The 16,322-nt window shown below is 39.1% G+C and overlaps 1 long non-coding RNA gene across 1 annotated transcript; it reads right to left on the bottom strand.

The window, feature by feature from the left end:
* Positions 1-7,863: 7,863 nt before the first annotated feature.
* LOC139083102 (uncharacterized) lies at positions 7,864-15,586 on the bottom strand. Its single transcript, XR_011539671.1, has 2 exons — positions 15,296-15,586; positions 7,864-9,551 (listed from the first exon to the last, which is right to left on the bottom strand). It is a non-coding gene; the product is annotated as an uncharacterized lncRNA (long non-coding RNA).
* Positions 15,587-16,322: the final 736 nt, after the last annotated feature.

Genomic DNA, 16,322 nt, shown 5'->3' with positions numbered 1-16,322 from the left:
ACATTCAAGTAAATAATCTTTGCAAACAACCCGTTTGATTAGAATTTCTAGTAAACTGGTAGAGTATTCCACATTAGAACAAATTTGAATCTTCACAGTGGAGATAGTTTTCAATGATTACCAAATTGTTACTTGTGTACCCATAAAAGAATTATATAATATATATGGCTATATATTCCTCTGCATTTCAAAGTTGACATCTAGTTAGATGATTTTCATTAAGTTTTAAATCATTTAAAAAAATGTAATTTCTGGAATATTATAAATATTCTAATTTTAAAACAATTACCTTTAACATTATCCAATAAAATACCATAGCAACTTGATAACCATTATCAATCGTTTAAAAATAAAGGAAAATGACTCATTTTAAATTTCTGCATTTTTCTTTTTTCTCTCTAATTGTGTATTTCTGTTCCACTTCCTCATATATTTTATTATAATAACTATTTTTTATGTTTGAAAGTCTTTATTCCTCACCTATCATATATCATTGCAAGAAAAAGTCTATTATTTTTAATTGGAAAAATGTTGTTTTAAATGTAAAAAATTTCTATGATCCAAATAATAGTAGACAAATGATCACAAAGATAAACAATATACATCTTGATAATTATTAAATATAAAAAACAATATCTTCCCCGTGGCCGAGTGGTTAAGTTCGCGCGCTCCGCTGCAGGCGGCCCAGTGTTTCGTCGGTTCGAATCCTGGGCGCGGACATGGCACTGCTCGTCAGACCACGCTGAGGCGGCGTCCCACATGCCACAACTAGAGGAACCCACAACGAAGAATACACAACTATGTACCGGGGGGCTTTGGGGAGAAAAAGGAAAAAAAAAAAAAATCTTTAAAAAAAAAAACAATATCTTATTGAAGCTGCCTTTCTTAAGCAGATAGATGGAATTATGAGTTCACATGTCTGGATGAGAAATACTTGTCATTAGAATGTGATGTGTTAACTATAAATTCTATTCTCAATTTTCTTTTGTAACAGTTGTGATCTCTGAGAAACTTGGTTCACGTAAACAGTAATGGGAATGGAAGGAGTTTTGTTGTGGAAATGTCATTTAATTCTTTGAACTCTTTCCAAGTTATATTTTTAACGATCTAACATCAATAATTACATTAGGTCCTCTTTCAATTTTGTTGAAAGCAAAGACTTGGAAGCCACCTGACGCACATGGGAATTTGTTACTCAGTCATGAGCATTATTAATTTTCTCAACACCTACAGCAATGTTTTGAATCTTACTTAGAGATGAGAGAGTTGAATCTCCTTAGAGATTTCTATTCCTTGAGGCAATGCAACTAGCAAGATTCCAGATGGGTGAGAGCTCTGTCTTTCTTATGCAAAGTGAGAGAAGAGCAATTGTGAAAGGGAGTTGGGAAAGGAGTTAGGCAGAAGGTTGGCCTTGACCCCAGGCCCATTCCCGGATGAGTTTTAGGGAAAATATCATAAAGAAGTTAAAAATGTGGCAATTGATTCTGTTAAAAACTATCCCTATCTGAGGAGCTCTTGAAAAATCTTCACACACACCCTGCAGTATCATAGTCTTTCCCAGTTTTCAAGCTTTTGGCTCACTGAGAAAGAAGCATTTAGTAGTCAAAAAAAAAATCCACAGATCAATCTGACTAGTAGTTCCAGATGCAAAAGCCCTATATTGAATGCTAGTGAATTAGATGCAACAGTATATTAAAGGGAAAATAACTAGCAGAGTTTCTTTAAAGAATAATTTAAAGTGAAGAAATCTATTACTCAAAACCACAATTTAACAGGATGGCTTCTTATAAATGTAACGCAGTTCTAATACAAATTTCAATGGCAACATATTTTAAACTTGACAAAGCATATGATTATCTTGAGCAATCTCCAAGAGGCATTTGGTAAAGTTCAAAATCCGTTTCTAATAAAAAATATTCTTAGTCAAGAATTGCTAATTGATGCTAAAATCAGTGGGTGAAAGTTGGAGGAAAACAGGATGTGCAGCCTCATACTACCTCCCCCAACTTATTTGTTAGCTACAGAGGAAAACATAGTTTCCAGTGGAGAAAACCGGGCAGAAGTGACCTTAACCCTCATGAGCCCTGTAATGCGAGTGATATGATGCATGGAGCAGGACACTGCATCCTTTCTGTGTTATTCTTACCAAACATACGTAATCTCAATCATGTGGAAATACTAGACAAACTCAAATGAAACAACATTTGGCAAAATAACTGATCGATACTCTTCAATGATGTCATGGTCAAGAAAGATTGAGAAACTATTACAGACTGCCTGAACTAATGTGATGTGGGATCGTGATTTTGAATAGGATCAGACAACAAAGACATTAGTGAAAAAAAAGAAAAAAAAGCAAGCCGGTGAAATTTGAATAGATCTTTAGCCAATGGCATTGTCCAATGTTAATTTCCCGGTTCTGATAAATGTACTGTGGTTATAGAACATGTTTACATTGAAGGAGGGTGGGAGAGGGATATATGGAAATTCTTTGTACTACATTTTGACTTTCTATGATTCTAAAAGAAGTTCAAAGTAAAGTTACAAAATAAATGCAGTTCCAGGATCCTGCATATAACAATTTCGTCAGTATGATAAGGAAGATTTCCTTAACCTGATTTTTAAAATATCATAGCTATCACAAACCAAACTAATAAACTAATCTCATGCTTATGGCAAAATACCACGGAGATTAAAGTTCAGAAAAGTATGCATCCCATTACCACTATTACTCATGATTTTTACAAAATGTTTAGTCATTGCAAAAAGACAAGAAAAAGTCATAAGAAGTATGAAGTTTGGGAAGAAGGAGATAAATGGTTGTTTATAGATGATACAGTTTGCAACTATAAAGCATAAGTGAATTGATGGAAAAGTATTAGAATTAATAATAATTTAGAAAAGCGGTGAGTTACAAAATAAATATACAAAATCAACTGTTTCTATATTCTTCAGTTTAAAACTCTATTGAATAAAATAAACTTAATGACAACAGACAAAATATAAGACATATTTCAATAAATTTAATAAAATTATTTAGTACCTATGTGAGTAAAATAAAAACTCTACTTAATGGCGTAAAACACAATTTGATTAAACGAAAACTTATAATATTTTCCTTCATAGAAATACCCAGTTATTGAAAGATGTAATGTCTCTTTAAATTTCTTATAAATTTAATGCAATTCCAATTGAAATTGGAATCAAAATATATTTGAAACTTGAAAAAGTGATTCTACCAGAGAAAATTTGGAGTAACAAAACTAATGAGGGAAGAGGTACATTTTTAATACTAAAATACAGGATGAAGTTACAATGGAACAGAAGAGAAATCAATGAAAAAGACGCTTTTATATCTAAAGATCCTGTTATATTAATTGTGACATTTTAAATTAGAGGGGTCGAAATGAATTATTTATTAAAGTGCTGCTGGAAAAGTTGATAAACCATTTGGAAAAAATAATCAAGATATCCTACTTCAAGTTATACATGAAAATAGATTCCAAATGGATTATTATATTAATCTATAGAAGAAAGGAGGGGGGAAAAGAGTATTTAACCAATTCTTACAAGAAGAGGATGTTCATAAGGAATTCAAAATGAAGATAGTAGTGTCATACAAGATTGCATGTAATCTATACTTCGCATCAAAACAAGATGACAAAAATTTAATTAAAATAAAAAAAAGAACAGTACATGTCAGAAAAATGTGTGACAAATGAATGCTAACATCTCCAACAAACATAGAGAGCTTATAAATACTGAGAACAAAAATGAACTCCTCAATAGAATGAAAGGATGAAAGAACATTAATGGCCAATAAACACATGGAATTTCTATGACCTATTAGAAAACGAAGCAATATAAATTGATATATGTATATAGTCAAAAAACTGTTATTCATTTATTGGATTGACCAAGATTTTTCATATTTTAAAAGTATAAAGAAGTTCATGAGATGGGCATTCCCATACACTGTTTAAAATATTGCAACCTTCTGGAGTAGAATAAATCAGTAACTTTAAAGATCCCCAAATCCTGGGGCCTAGTAAATGCAACAACCTGACTATCTAGCAGTAGAGGATTGGTTAAATTCTCTATACCATCCATGGAATATTATGTTGTTATTAGGCATGGCTTCTAGAAGTGGTTCTTAAAATGAGGAAATGAGTTATACATGAAAATTACCCAAGATGATCTTTGAAAATACATACCTCTTTGTGTCCCTCAACTCCTGTCCCACACATCCTCCTTCTGATTTTCTAATTCTAGTGCTGGACTTGGGAGTCTGAATTTGGACAAAAATCTCCAATGAAAGCTGATGCAAACTCTCTATTGTAAAACACTATTCTGAAATAATATTCAACACCATTGGAAATTACTCTTAGCATAATGTGAAATTTAGAATACAAACGTATTTGCTAGCTATGATCCTAGAGTACATAGACTATAGTATTATGTATGCATTTATTTACAAAAAGAATGCTCGTTACACTTTTTCAGTATTTCCAAGTTTTTTTACAGACATTCCTTAAAATAATCACTAATAGTGATATTTGTTAAAAAAATAAAAAAGATTTTTTTTAAAGGAGTTACTGTCCCTTCCTTTCCCATCTCTCTTGCTGCCAGAGATACCTATCCGCCCTCTGCCTGTGCTCACTGAAATATGCCAGGTCCTGGGAGAGCACCTCAAATTTACCCCTAGACAACCATGGCATTATTTCCATGTGAATACTGGAGAAAGAAAAGGAGAGAGAAAAAAGCAAAACATTGTGCACCAAGTGAAATGTAGAGTTTAGCTATTATCTAATGAATTTGATCACAGTAGACAGCCAATCTTGATAATTGTTTTAAAAGATTTTTCCTCAATTGCGGTCTATGGGGGTTGGGTGGAGGTTGGGGTGGATTGCGTAGGACAAAGCGGAGCTAAAACAAAGGGAAAATCTCCCAAAACAATAGTAACGGCAACAAAACTCACATACACAAAACAAAAAACCAAATATCTCCTGGGTTCTGCATCAAAGGAAAGTAAGAGGATCTGAGTATTAAGACAATTCTGGAGTCTCCTGCATATATGTAGATTAGATCAGTATATTATGACCTTATAAGTGTTTCTTTATTTTATTCTATGTTCTTAGAAACATTCAAGGCATTTGACAAAGAGTTTGAAAATGAGTTTATAGTTGGAGTATACCAAAAGACAAGTGCAAATGACCCCTCAGAAGGCTGCTCGGGTGCCCTAGAAAATGAATGAATTTAAAGGACACTAATTCTTTAATTAATTTCCCCCATCTGACTGCTCATGGTGGAAAGGTTGAAGCTTGTCAATGTATGAGGAATGCGCTTGAACTATGCATATGGCAACCTTAAAATGTCTCTTCCAATCTGAGGTCTGTTTGAAAATTCAAGGGGAAGCTAGTAACACTTCTACTGGATACAGACTGGGATCGTCATGGGCAAATGGAGATTTCTGCTCACTCTAGCTAGGCGCTTGCTTTCTGCTTGAGCACACTGAAGACATGGCGAAATAAGACTGTTCAGGAGCCAGACATGCGCATCTCCAAAGTTAGGAATTTGAAATAACTGGGCTGAAAGTCACAAACAAAGCCATCAATGAAATGCTGTTTGCTTGAGTCATTTTCCTGATGTGTAACAAGTTCTTAGAGGCCCTCATAGAGAATTAGGGGTAGGGGTACAATAGTAAATAAGATAAATATGGCCCCAACTTATACAGAGTTCATGGTCCAGCCGGAGACACAAATAATGAAGCTGGGAAAACACACAATAGAGTGTGGAAAGTGGTAGGATGAGATAAGTCAGCCTTGTCCAAGGCTGGGGGGGTGGCACCTGTTCTAGAATTAAAGGATGTCCTCTTAGAGTCATGGTGTTTAAGCTGAAGGTGATAAGATCTAGTCAACTAAAGGACAAAGTAGGTAGAGAGAGGATTCTCCCAGACAGAAAGTAGAACAGGCAAGAATATTCAGAAGAGAGGGAGTATGGCCCAGTTAAGAGCCTGATGGATTTTTAGAACATGAGGCAAGAAGTGGCAAGAGATGAGACTGGAAAGACAAACAGCGTCTGGAAGGAGAAGCAGCTTATAACACAGACTTAGAAACTTGGACTTTGTCCTGAGGGCTGGTGGAGCATTTCGAAGAGGGGAAGGACATGGCCAGGTTTTCCTTTCACCAGGATCACAGGCTAAAATGTGGGTCCTGGAATAGAGAGTGAAGGGAAACTCAAGACTCGATGTGGGGAGAACAACCATTCCGGAGAGAGAAGATAGTGGTCCACTTGGTAACGTCAGAAATGAGTGGATTAGGGAGAAATTTAGGCAGTGAAATTCATCTGCCTTGTCAGGTAAATGGCACTGGGAGGAAGAGACAGATAAAAGACTTAATAATGAGAGGGTATTTTCAGTTTGAGTATAGTATGGATGGAGTGGCCGCATGCTTCTGAGACGTTTCCATCTTTGGGGAGCCTCTGTACCAAATCAGTGATGATCTAGAGACTTCTAATAGACTCAAGAGATCTCGTGAAGTTAATTGATCCACCCATCAATGCATAGAAGATAGGGGGAAATAAAGTTGTTTGACGTGTAAAATTCTAAGTAAATGGTTTAAGCTGTGCAATATAATGACATATTTATAGGTGATTTTGATGTTGTGTTGACTCAATCTCAGACTGGTTTTTAAATTATTTATTTTTCCAGACACTAATATCTCTGCCAGAACATAACAAAGTGAATGAGATTAGACAGGCTGTAAAAATGTATATTTAGTAGAGGATGGGAGAAAGTGGAGCTAACGTCCTTCCTAATTGTTAAAGTGGTTTAGCTCAGAAAGCGTACTTCGGTGCATACATTAAAAAAACCTGATACAGAAGAATTCCAGTTGAAATACTAATGACATTTTTCCCAGCCGGAAGGTATACACATGGTTTGCCCCAAACTCTTCTGTAAAGCCAAAATTCATGTTTGTAGTCTTTTCACAAAAACTTTCTATTCCCAGTTCAACTATTTACTCTCCTGTAGTTAGGAAGTCTTTCAAAAAGAGTTGGAAGAGACTCTCTTCTAAGAGGTGTGAGGTCCAAGAAAGAATAAAATAAAATATTTCTGCAATATATATCTTTATAGAAAGGAAACCTAGAGGGTTTGCTGATAATTTTGTCTAAAATGGGATTACGTTCCAACACCCAGATCCGAGGCTGAATGGCAAATGCAACCAGAAAGAAGAGGAGGCCAAAGAGGAAAGCTCCATTGAGAATATGGTCTTGCATATTTATGAAAATGCAGGATGTCAGGAGCATATTCAGAGTCACAGGCAAGTAGGTTTCAGAACAATTGATCAGAAACCAAAGTCTCCAAAAAATCTGTCTCCATTCCCTCTTTTACTTCCACCTGACTCCTCTGGTGGGGCCCAAGGGAGCCCCGCAGTAAGCTGACGCTGAAGGGAACCGGACTGGCACAGCCTGAGCCCTTTGATTGTGTGGCCAGGCTCCTTCCTTGTCCCCACTCAGATTACAGCCCCCAGTCTGCATTGTCCAGACAAAGGAGCAGTGGCTCCCCTCTGAAGACCGCCTGGAGCACAGCCACCCCTGTGCTGTCTACCCTAGTCTCCAGCGTCCTCCTATTTCTCCCTTCTGCCCTCCCCTCAGGGCTTCTTGAGTAAAACACTTAGAAACCAGGCAAGCCCTGCAGTGGACTTCACAGTGCTATACAGACTCATGTCACCCAGCTTCCCTCTTCCCACCCCAAACAAATGCTCTGCGATTTCCATTTCCCCTTCTGTGCTTTCCCTGGACCATGTGTTGCTATTCTCTGGAGAACACCCTGGGGAGACAGGACAAAGAGAGAGGCCTTCATTCTTAAGAAGGGGCTTGAACACCTAGTAATATTCCGGTTTATTTTTTTTAACACTATAATCCAGCTATTTCACAATCTTAAATTTCTAAACAAATGTTTGTTGAGTGTACGAAGTCAGGTAAAGTTAACGATGATGGCTGATTTTGAATAGTGATGCTCTTGGATCTCTTAGATTGTTAGATACTAACAATTCAATTGTGCTTACTGTGCATCGCAGGCACTGTTATCGAAACTTTACATCTATTTAGACATTTAATCCTTATGGTGACTCCATGAGATGGTGTATTTTTTCTCCTCATTTCACAGATGAGGAAATATATGGAGGGAGGTGAAATGCCTTGCTTGGTGTCACACAACTGGTAGGTGGTAGAGCTGGGATTTGCATCCAGGCCTTCTGGCCCCTGAGCCGGTACTTGTCACCACCACACTGCAGTGTGAATGAGCACACAGTCAATCAATGGGTATAGCCATTGATAGATTGGGAAGGATGCTTTTCCAGTTGATTTCTCCTTTTTCAGTGCTTGCTTACTGATTCTCTGATGAATTCTAAGAACCCCTTCCTTTTGGCCATTGCTGCCCCCCATTTGAACTGTAGAAGCTCTAGTCATTGGGATTTGGGAGGTGGTGAGTGAAGGATGAGGGGGACGGACAGGGAGAGCTTGGGTAAAGGGCAGGAGCCCTAATTTCATTGTCTAGTCAGAGATCCCAACATTGAGAGTGCATCCAAATGACCTGGAGGCCTGGTTACAACACAGATAGCTGATCTGACCCTGAGTTGTTCCTTGATAGGTCTAGGGTAGGGCCCCCACACATTCAAATAGAATAAAATCTTGATTGTTCCATTTTCTATGTATCTGTCAAAGAAGCCACATCGATCTGTTTCCAAAGAGTCCACAGTAATCTCGGCCACTACAATCTGTCCCCTGGAATACAGCAATCATCTGCCATGGGTCTTCCCAAATCTTCTCCTGTCTTGTGCCAAACCATTCTCCTCATACTGCAGCTGGAACGATACTTTGAAAGCACAAATCTAATATTTTCACTTCCCTTATGAAAATGTTTCATTGAACTCACTGTGCTCTTAGGGAAAATTTTAGAATCTACTTCCATCCATCCTAGGTTCTCCTAAATTCCTTTCTCCCTCTCCATCTTCCTTTTCTAGCCTGTGCCCACTACCCTTAAGCCTGGGATGCTCTTCACGCCACTTCCCCTCCTGCCATCTTTTAAGTCTTACCCAACATGAACTCAGGAAAGCCTTCCTTCTTTCTAGTTGCTCCTCTGCACTCTCTGCCTCTCAGTTTTTCACCCTTATTTAAGGTCTTTTTTTACAGGTTCTTGCTGATTCTCTTCAAGAAGTAGTTAACAAGGCTTAACTCCTTACAGAGTTTCTACATTCTCAAAACTTTTGAAATCAGAAAACATAGTGCATTCTATGACAACGTTCTAGGTAGCTACTGGCTACCATAATGAACAGCATGGCAGAAAAGCCTTGACGATCTAAATGAATGAAACCACAGAAGTGGCTTGGCAGATGGTGGGGTGGGTTGGTGTTTTGCAATGAGGGTACCTCAGATCCTTTCTTGGGCAATTACCAACACATTAGACCACACCTTCGTGAGAGAAAGGAAAGTCAAAATATTCTCACATTACATAGAAGTGTCGGCTGTGTGATCCACGCTTTGTTTGGGCACTGTTGGGAGACAAAGAAATAAATGCTTGTTTGTTGCCCTTAAGACTTGAAATTTAAAAAATAATTGTACAATAAAAGAATAGGCATTAATGCTAAAATAGATTCTAAGCTATAAGGACGAGAATGAAACACAGAGGCATTGTTTGAATTTCCTTGCTGATGTACTCTATCTTGGCTGGGAGGAGGGAAATGGGAATTGAAATCAGGGAAGCTTGAAAAAATGTACTCGTGGTAGTCTTGCATGGTGACAGCGAGAGTTCTGGCCTGGCTCTAATGAAATATGTTGGAGCTGAATGAAAGAGAAAGCCAGGCAGATAAGATGGTGTTAATTAGTAGAGCCTGAATAATTGAGCCTGGATATCAGGCTCGACATTTGAATTTCCATAGGCAAGAGGGAGCTACTGTAGAGTTTTCAGCCAGGGGATGACAAGATGAAAACAGTGTTTCAGAGAATTAATTAGGAAGTGGTAGTTGGTGTGGACAGGAGATGGAGAGAGAAGAGTCAGAGAAGCAGAGGTCTACTTTGGTCTTCTCCACTCCTGGGGGCAAGAAGGACCTCAGTGCTGGGGCCAGCAAGGAGAGAGGAGAAGAGCGAACCCTCCTCTGCCTGCAGCACCTCATATGCCTAATGATTCCCTCCTCCTTCGGGCCCTTGACCCCCCGTCATGTTATGCCTCTAGTCCTCCTTCCATCTCACCTCCTCTCCTCTTTAGCCTCCTTCACTGGCTCCTTTTCTTTGGCTCACCATTAATGTAGGTGTTCCCCGAGATTCTTCCCTTGGTCTTCTCTCTCATCCTAGATTCTCTTGGCTTCAGCCATAATTTACGTAAGCATTTCTCCTACATTTATGCCTCTATTCCCGATCTTCATCCAGCTATCCTTTCCTGTATTTCCAACTGTTTCTTGAATAGTCCCACCTGGACATATCACCAGCACTTCAAAATTAATGTCTGGAACAATCCACATCATTGCCCAGATTCAAACCAACTTCTGCCTCAGATTTCCTTCCTTTTGTTAATGGAAACAAGATCCACTTAGCTACAGCAGCTCAGAATCTCAGACCCCATCCCAAGTAACTTTCTCTCTTCCTGGCTCTGAGGCCATAAGTGCAGAATAACGCGGCTACCTTTCCTCTGCCCTTGTTAGTTGTCTTTGCTAGTTGTCTTCTACCCTTTTTACATCTACACAATACCCAATTGTGACCCTCAGTCCTCACTTGACTCTTTAACACTGCTACCAAAGCACCTCTCTGATCATAGCCCTGCTCTACTCCACAACTCCTCCCACAAAATAAGCCCGGGGCAGCCTTTTCAGAGTTTTAGGCCACAACTCTCCTGCCTTTGCACTATTCTGCACCCATGCCTGCCCACTACACAGGCCTCACTTATGCCCCGAATCTCCATGCAACCATGTCTTTGCCTCATCACTTTTCTTGAGCATGGAATTCCAATTTCTCCCCCAGTGTTCACTTCTAGAAATCATTTCCACCTTTTAAGATCCATTTCAAGTCCTACTTTCTCCATAAAGAATTCCCTGATGTCCCCAGTATGGGAGCCATCTTCTTTCTTTGAACCCACGGCAGTTACGTTTTTTTCAGCTTTATGCCATAGTTCACTCATGTCCTCATTACAGCTTCTCTTTTAGATTGTAAGTTTCTCATGGGCCAGGATGTTGTCTTGATTTATGTTTTTCTTGCAACTACCAGGATGCTCTCTACACTACATCCATAAGACAGAAAATAAGTGAGTCCAGGTAAGAGTACAAAAGAAAATTTGGCAAAATGTTGTGAAAAAAAAGAATCAAAGAAACTGAGGGCTCAAGAGACAGTTGGCACCACCAAGCAGAGGTGATCATTTTGGGGAACATATTTGAAGAGGTTGTAGCACCTTTTAATTCTAGCTCAGTGAATAGGTAAGCTGTGAGGATATAGATATAATTAGTATTAGGTAAGAAAATATTTCTAGTTATAATCTTTGATATTACTCTGTACTGCTTCCAAGAAGATTATATTTATTTCTTTGCCATATGCACCTTATAAGAATTCTACTTTTCTATAATGAATTAAAACAGAAGATTCTAATTCATCCTCTTTTCAAGACTGTTTGTTTGTTTTATTTTGTGTAGGAGGAAGTAATGTTAGCATAAGTGGGCTTGTTTTAAAACATGTGAGTTGAACGGTAATTCTCTTTCCTTCCTCCTAGTGTTCTGTTCCCCCAGCTCTGGCTGACTGGGACGGAGGGAAATTCACAGCCTGAGGCAGCCACATGTCTGGTTTCTGTATTCGTAACGCTCTCTGACTGTACATGGCAAGGGAAGGAAGAGCTCCTGTTCCACCGCTTGCAAGGCCCTATATAATTTTCAAATCTTCCCCTGTCTTTGGTAATGATCTGGCAATTCAAACAACATGGTTGAAAGACTGTTCTAGGTCATCTTACCCCTGTAGGCCTTATACAGTGGAAACCAAGAGACGGCATCACTAATGTTATAAAGGCCGTCAGGATATGCATGTAAATGTAAGACATGGATTTTTATATAGCTGTGGCTTCAGGAATTTACAAAATTATAAGTTTTGGTGTTCTGGACAGAGTTACTACCTTCCAGATCCTTAGCGGAGGCCTCTTAAAATAAAGCACAACACCAAACACAACCAAATAGCAACATGGGTAATTTTAAAGCAGGCCAACAATAATTAGCTAAGTAATCAAATGTCTTTCTGAAGAAAAGTAATACTTCCTTAAAATTTTCCTTGTAAACCTTCCTTAGCCCCTGACACTACCCTTTTTCTAACTCTGGTAGGATTTGCAAATAGAATATTATTTATGACCCAATCTCAGAGGCTAAACACGTTTTGTTATCAAAAATCATTGGAGCGTAAGAACTACTGCAAACTCTTGAGAAATACTTTTCAGAAATTTTGTCATTTCAGGATGAGATAATGATTAGAAATATCAGGAGACAATACTTAAAATAGATCAGTTTTCACTGAATAAGAATCAACTAAACATGAGGCTTCATTGACCCAGACCACCATCTTTTGAGGATCAAGTGTATGTTATTATTGTCCTTTGTATGAGTAAATATTGATTAATTCTCTCTTTTTTTCATGTTTTTATTAGGTGAGGAGAATCAGTAAAATATTAAGTGAGTTTTCATAAATGAAATGACCGTAGCAGCAATCTCTAAAATGAACTGAAGAGGTAAAGTGGGAAACAGGTATAGCTGAAGAAGCAGATATGGGAAAGGGCATGTGACATGTGACAAGTGTTCCCGAAGAGCAGACGTTTACAAGTTGTGCTCAACTCCAGCGCTCCTTGGACACAATAACACAAAACAGCTCCTGAGATCCCCTTCTCCAGTCTTGTATGAAGGTAGAAACCTTTCTGAATTTGAACAGCAAGAGGAAGAAAAGACAATGTAAGGGAGGTTGAGACTCCTGACTATAACAAACGGGGAGTCTCTGTGAATGGAGGAAGCACTGTTTCATATACTTAGAGGAATCCTTGAACCTCAAAATAAAAACACAAAAGAGAAGGGATTGGACAAAGGAACAAAGGGCAGGACCACATACAGTGAAGAGAATGAAGCACTGGGGGTTAGGAGCTCTCACTTCTTGTCCGGGTCCTGCTACTATACTACTTTCTGTTTATCCTGGTTAAGTCCTATGACCTCCGAAGGCCTCCATTTCTTCATTGTGAAATAAAAAACGAGCTGTTCTCTTCCCTGGATAAAGCAAAGAAACAAAGGGCCACTCTTCTAGTGTTTCCTACATCAGTAAACGTCAATGCCTTGAAGCTAAGTGTTTAAGCTGGAAACTTGGTTGCCATTCTTGACTTTTTCTTTTCCTTTACCTCCCATATACAAATAGGATAAAATCCTGATTGTTCCGTTTTCTGTGCATCGTTCAAAGAAGCCACATAGAGCTGTTTCCAATGAGTCCACAGTAATCTCGGTCACTACAATCTGTCCCCTGGAATACCACAATCATCTGCACTGGGTCTTCCCAAATCTTCTCTTGTCTCTTGCCAAACCATTCTCCCCACCCTGCAGCTGGAACCATGCTTTGAAAGCACAAATCTAATATTCTCACTTGTTTCATTGAACTCACAGTGCTCGTAGGGAAAATTTTAGAATTTACTCACTCTTCTCTCTCTCTTCCATGCATCCTGGATTCTTCTAAATTCTTTTCTCCCTCTTCAGCTCCCTCCTCCAGCCTGCGCCCACTATCCTCCTTAAGCCTGGAATGCTCTTCACTCCACCTTCCCCTCCTCCCATCTTTTAAGTCTTACCCAACATGACCTCAGGAAAGCCTTCCTTGGTCCCCAAGTCTAGGCCAGACCACATCTTCTGAAGTGCTCCCATAACCCATATTGCATCTCAGCATTTATAATACCTGTAGTTATTTCCTTCAAGACAAGTAGAATGGGTTAAATGGTGGTCCTCAAAAAGGTGTGTCCATATCCTAATTCCCAGAACCTGTGAATGTGACCTTATTTGGAACAAGAATCTTTGCAGATATAATTAAGTTAAAAATCTTGAGATGAGATCATCCTGGAACTAGGGGCCCCCTAAATCCAATGACAAGTGTCCTTGTAGGAGAAAGGCAGAAAGTTATTTGAGCCCAGACACAGAGAAGAAGGATGTGAAGGCAGAGGGACTGATTAGAATATTGCAGCCCCAAGCCTAGGAACTCCCGGAGCTGCAGAAGCTGCAAAAGGCAAGGAAAGAGTCTTCTCTGGAGCCTTCAGAGAGAGCACGGCCCTGCTGACCCCTTGCTTTTGGACTCTGGCCTCCAAAACTGAGAGAGAATAAGTTTCTGTTGTTTTAGCCACTAAGTCTGTGGCAGTTTGTTACAGCAGCTCTAGTAAGCTAATATGGCAAGAGAGATGTATCTTTCCTGTTTGGATTATAAGCACCAAGAGGCAAGAAGTATGTCGGCTCAGTGCTGAACTTGTCACATAACGGGCCACTTGTGAATGACAGACCACTTAGATGGTGAATTCTCAACTACATGTAGACACACCGGAGGTCAAGGATAACCTAAGTTAATTGGAGAGATGGCCCTCTAGGTGTGCCAGCCTGAAGAACGAGTTACAACAGCACATCTCATAGCGGCTTGTACTAGCCTCTCATGATGGAACCTCATAGATCATTCTATATTAATGCTGCTTCTCAATGGTAATTTAAGCTCCTGGACTATAAAGGGTCATGTTTTATGCTTTGTATTTCCTTGGGTTAGCTCAAAGATTTTTTGTTTTTGTTTTTGCTTGATAATTAAATGTTTGATTGCAGATATTGACTTTCATGAATTATTCCTGAAACCAAAGCCAATTTCTATGAAGAGCCATATTTAGTGGGATGGGTCATAAAAAAAAACAACTAATATTTGGAGTCAGGGTCATTTGATAAACTGGTGTGGATTTATAACAGAGGTTACATCAGGGTAACCTAGAGGTTGACCTACAATGGAGGTTGTAACTTAGTATTGGCTTCCTTCCAGTAATTGGTATAAAATATAATTAGCATTTGGGTAGAATTCAACTTAGTAAGCACTTTCGCATCTTTTTGTTCAAGTCATTACAAAAATTATTTGAGACGATATAATTGTTCTTTGAGACAAAAAAAATAGAATTATCTGTTTAAAATTTACAAGGAAACTTTATATTACAAATACCTCTCCAAATCTATTTGGTCCCTGAGTTTAGTGAGTGAAGTTTGAATAGTGAGAGAAAACTGTATTATCTTACCTAGTTTTCACTAGTACCTTGCCAAGTTCATGTCGTAGGATGAGTAAATTCAGACTGAGAGATAGTAAGTGACTTTCTCCAGTTCACACACTCATTAAATGGCAGTCTCAGGGTTGGAACAATTCTTCTACCTCCATGTTTAGTTTTCTTATCATTTCTTCCTGTTGGCATTAGTAACCCCATTTTTCTCTTGAGGAAGGAAACCCAGAAAGGCAATTCATAGGACGGAGATTCAGACCAGGATGAAGCTGGAACAACCAAGAACAGAGTGTAAGGGGTCTTTGAAGATCAATTGGCCCTGGGTTTAGGCTTCTGTGAAGTCATTTCTGGTGGTTGCCAAGGAACACTGGAACCTTGGAGCGGATGGGTCCTTCTCTCAATTTCATCCAAAGCTGCATTGATGTCATCTATTTTGCATCACATGGATCTTCCTAAAATCTTACTTCAAGAAAAGACCTAACTCCTAAAAAACAAACAAGACAAAACAAAACACAGTCACATAATCTGAAAACCACACACCCAAACCCTAATTTCAGAGATGAAGACACACTGCATCTGTGCAGAGCCAGGACTAGAACTCAGTCCCTGCACTCCCAGCCCTCTCACCGTGGTCTACCAGCCCTCTTTTCCTGATTCTGGTTTGAAAGAATGGGCCCTCATGGTCAAAGGATGAAGCCTTCCTAATTGCCTTTTGCTAATTCCTCCCCACAGTCTAGAAGCATTAAACCTAGACAATGTCATAGTGGCCACTGAAGCCTGCATTTTCTGGCCCAAGCTGCAATTTCAGGCTCAGCTGTTTCTTCCCCAGAAAAGGAGACAGTAAGGCCTGGGGGAGGGCCTGCAGGGTTTTCTTCCATCGCCCTAAGCCAGGCTTTTGTGGAAATGTGGGGTGGACCTTATTTCACTAGGAGAGCAGCCATCCAAACAAGAATGCTTCAACCTGGGCTTCCCTGTGGCCATGATTTATCTTTAATACCAGCTAGTTTTAATACTAGACCAAGATATGAGGCAAGAGAACAGACCCTTT

This window comes from Equus przewalskii, chromosome 4 (assembly GCF_037783145.1).
Source record: "Equus przewalskii isolate Varuska chromosome 4, EquPr2, whole genome shotgun sequence".
NCBI lineage: Eukaryota > Metazoa > Chordata > Mammalia > Perissodactyla > Equidae > Equus > Equus przewalskii.
The sequence above is the reverse complement of the archived record's forward strand: the minus strand, read 5'-3'. Positions and strand labels throughout refer to the sequence as shown.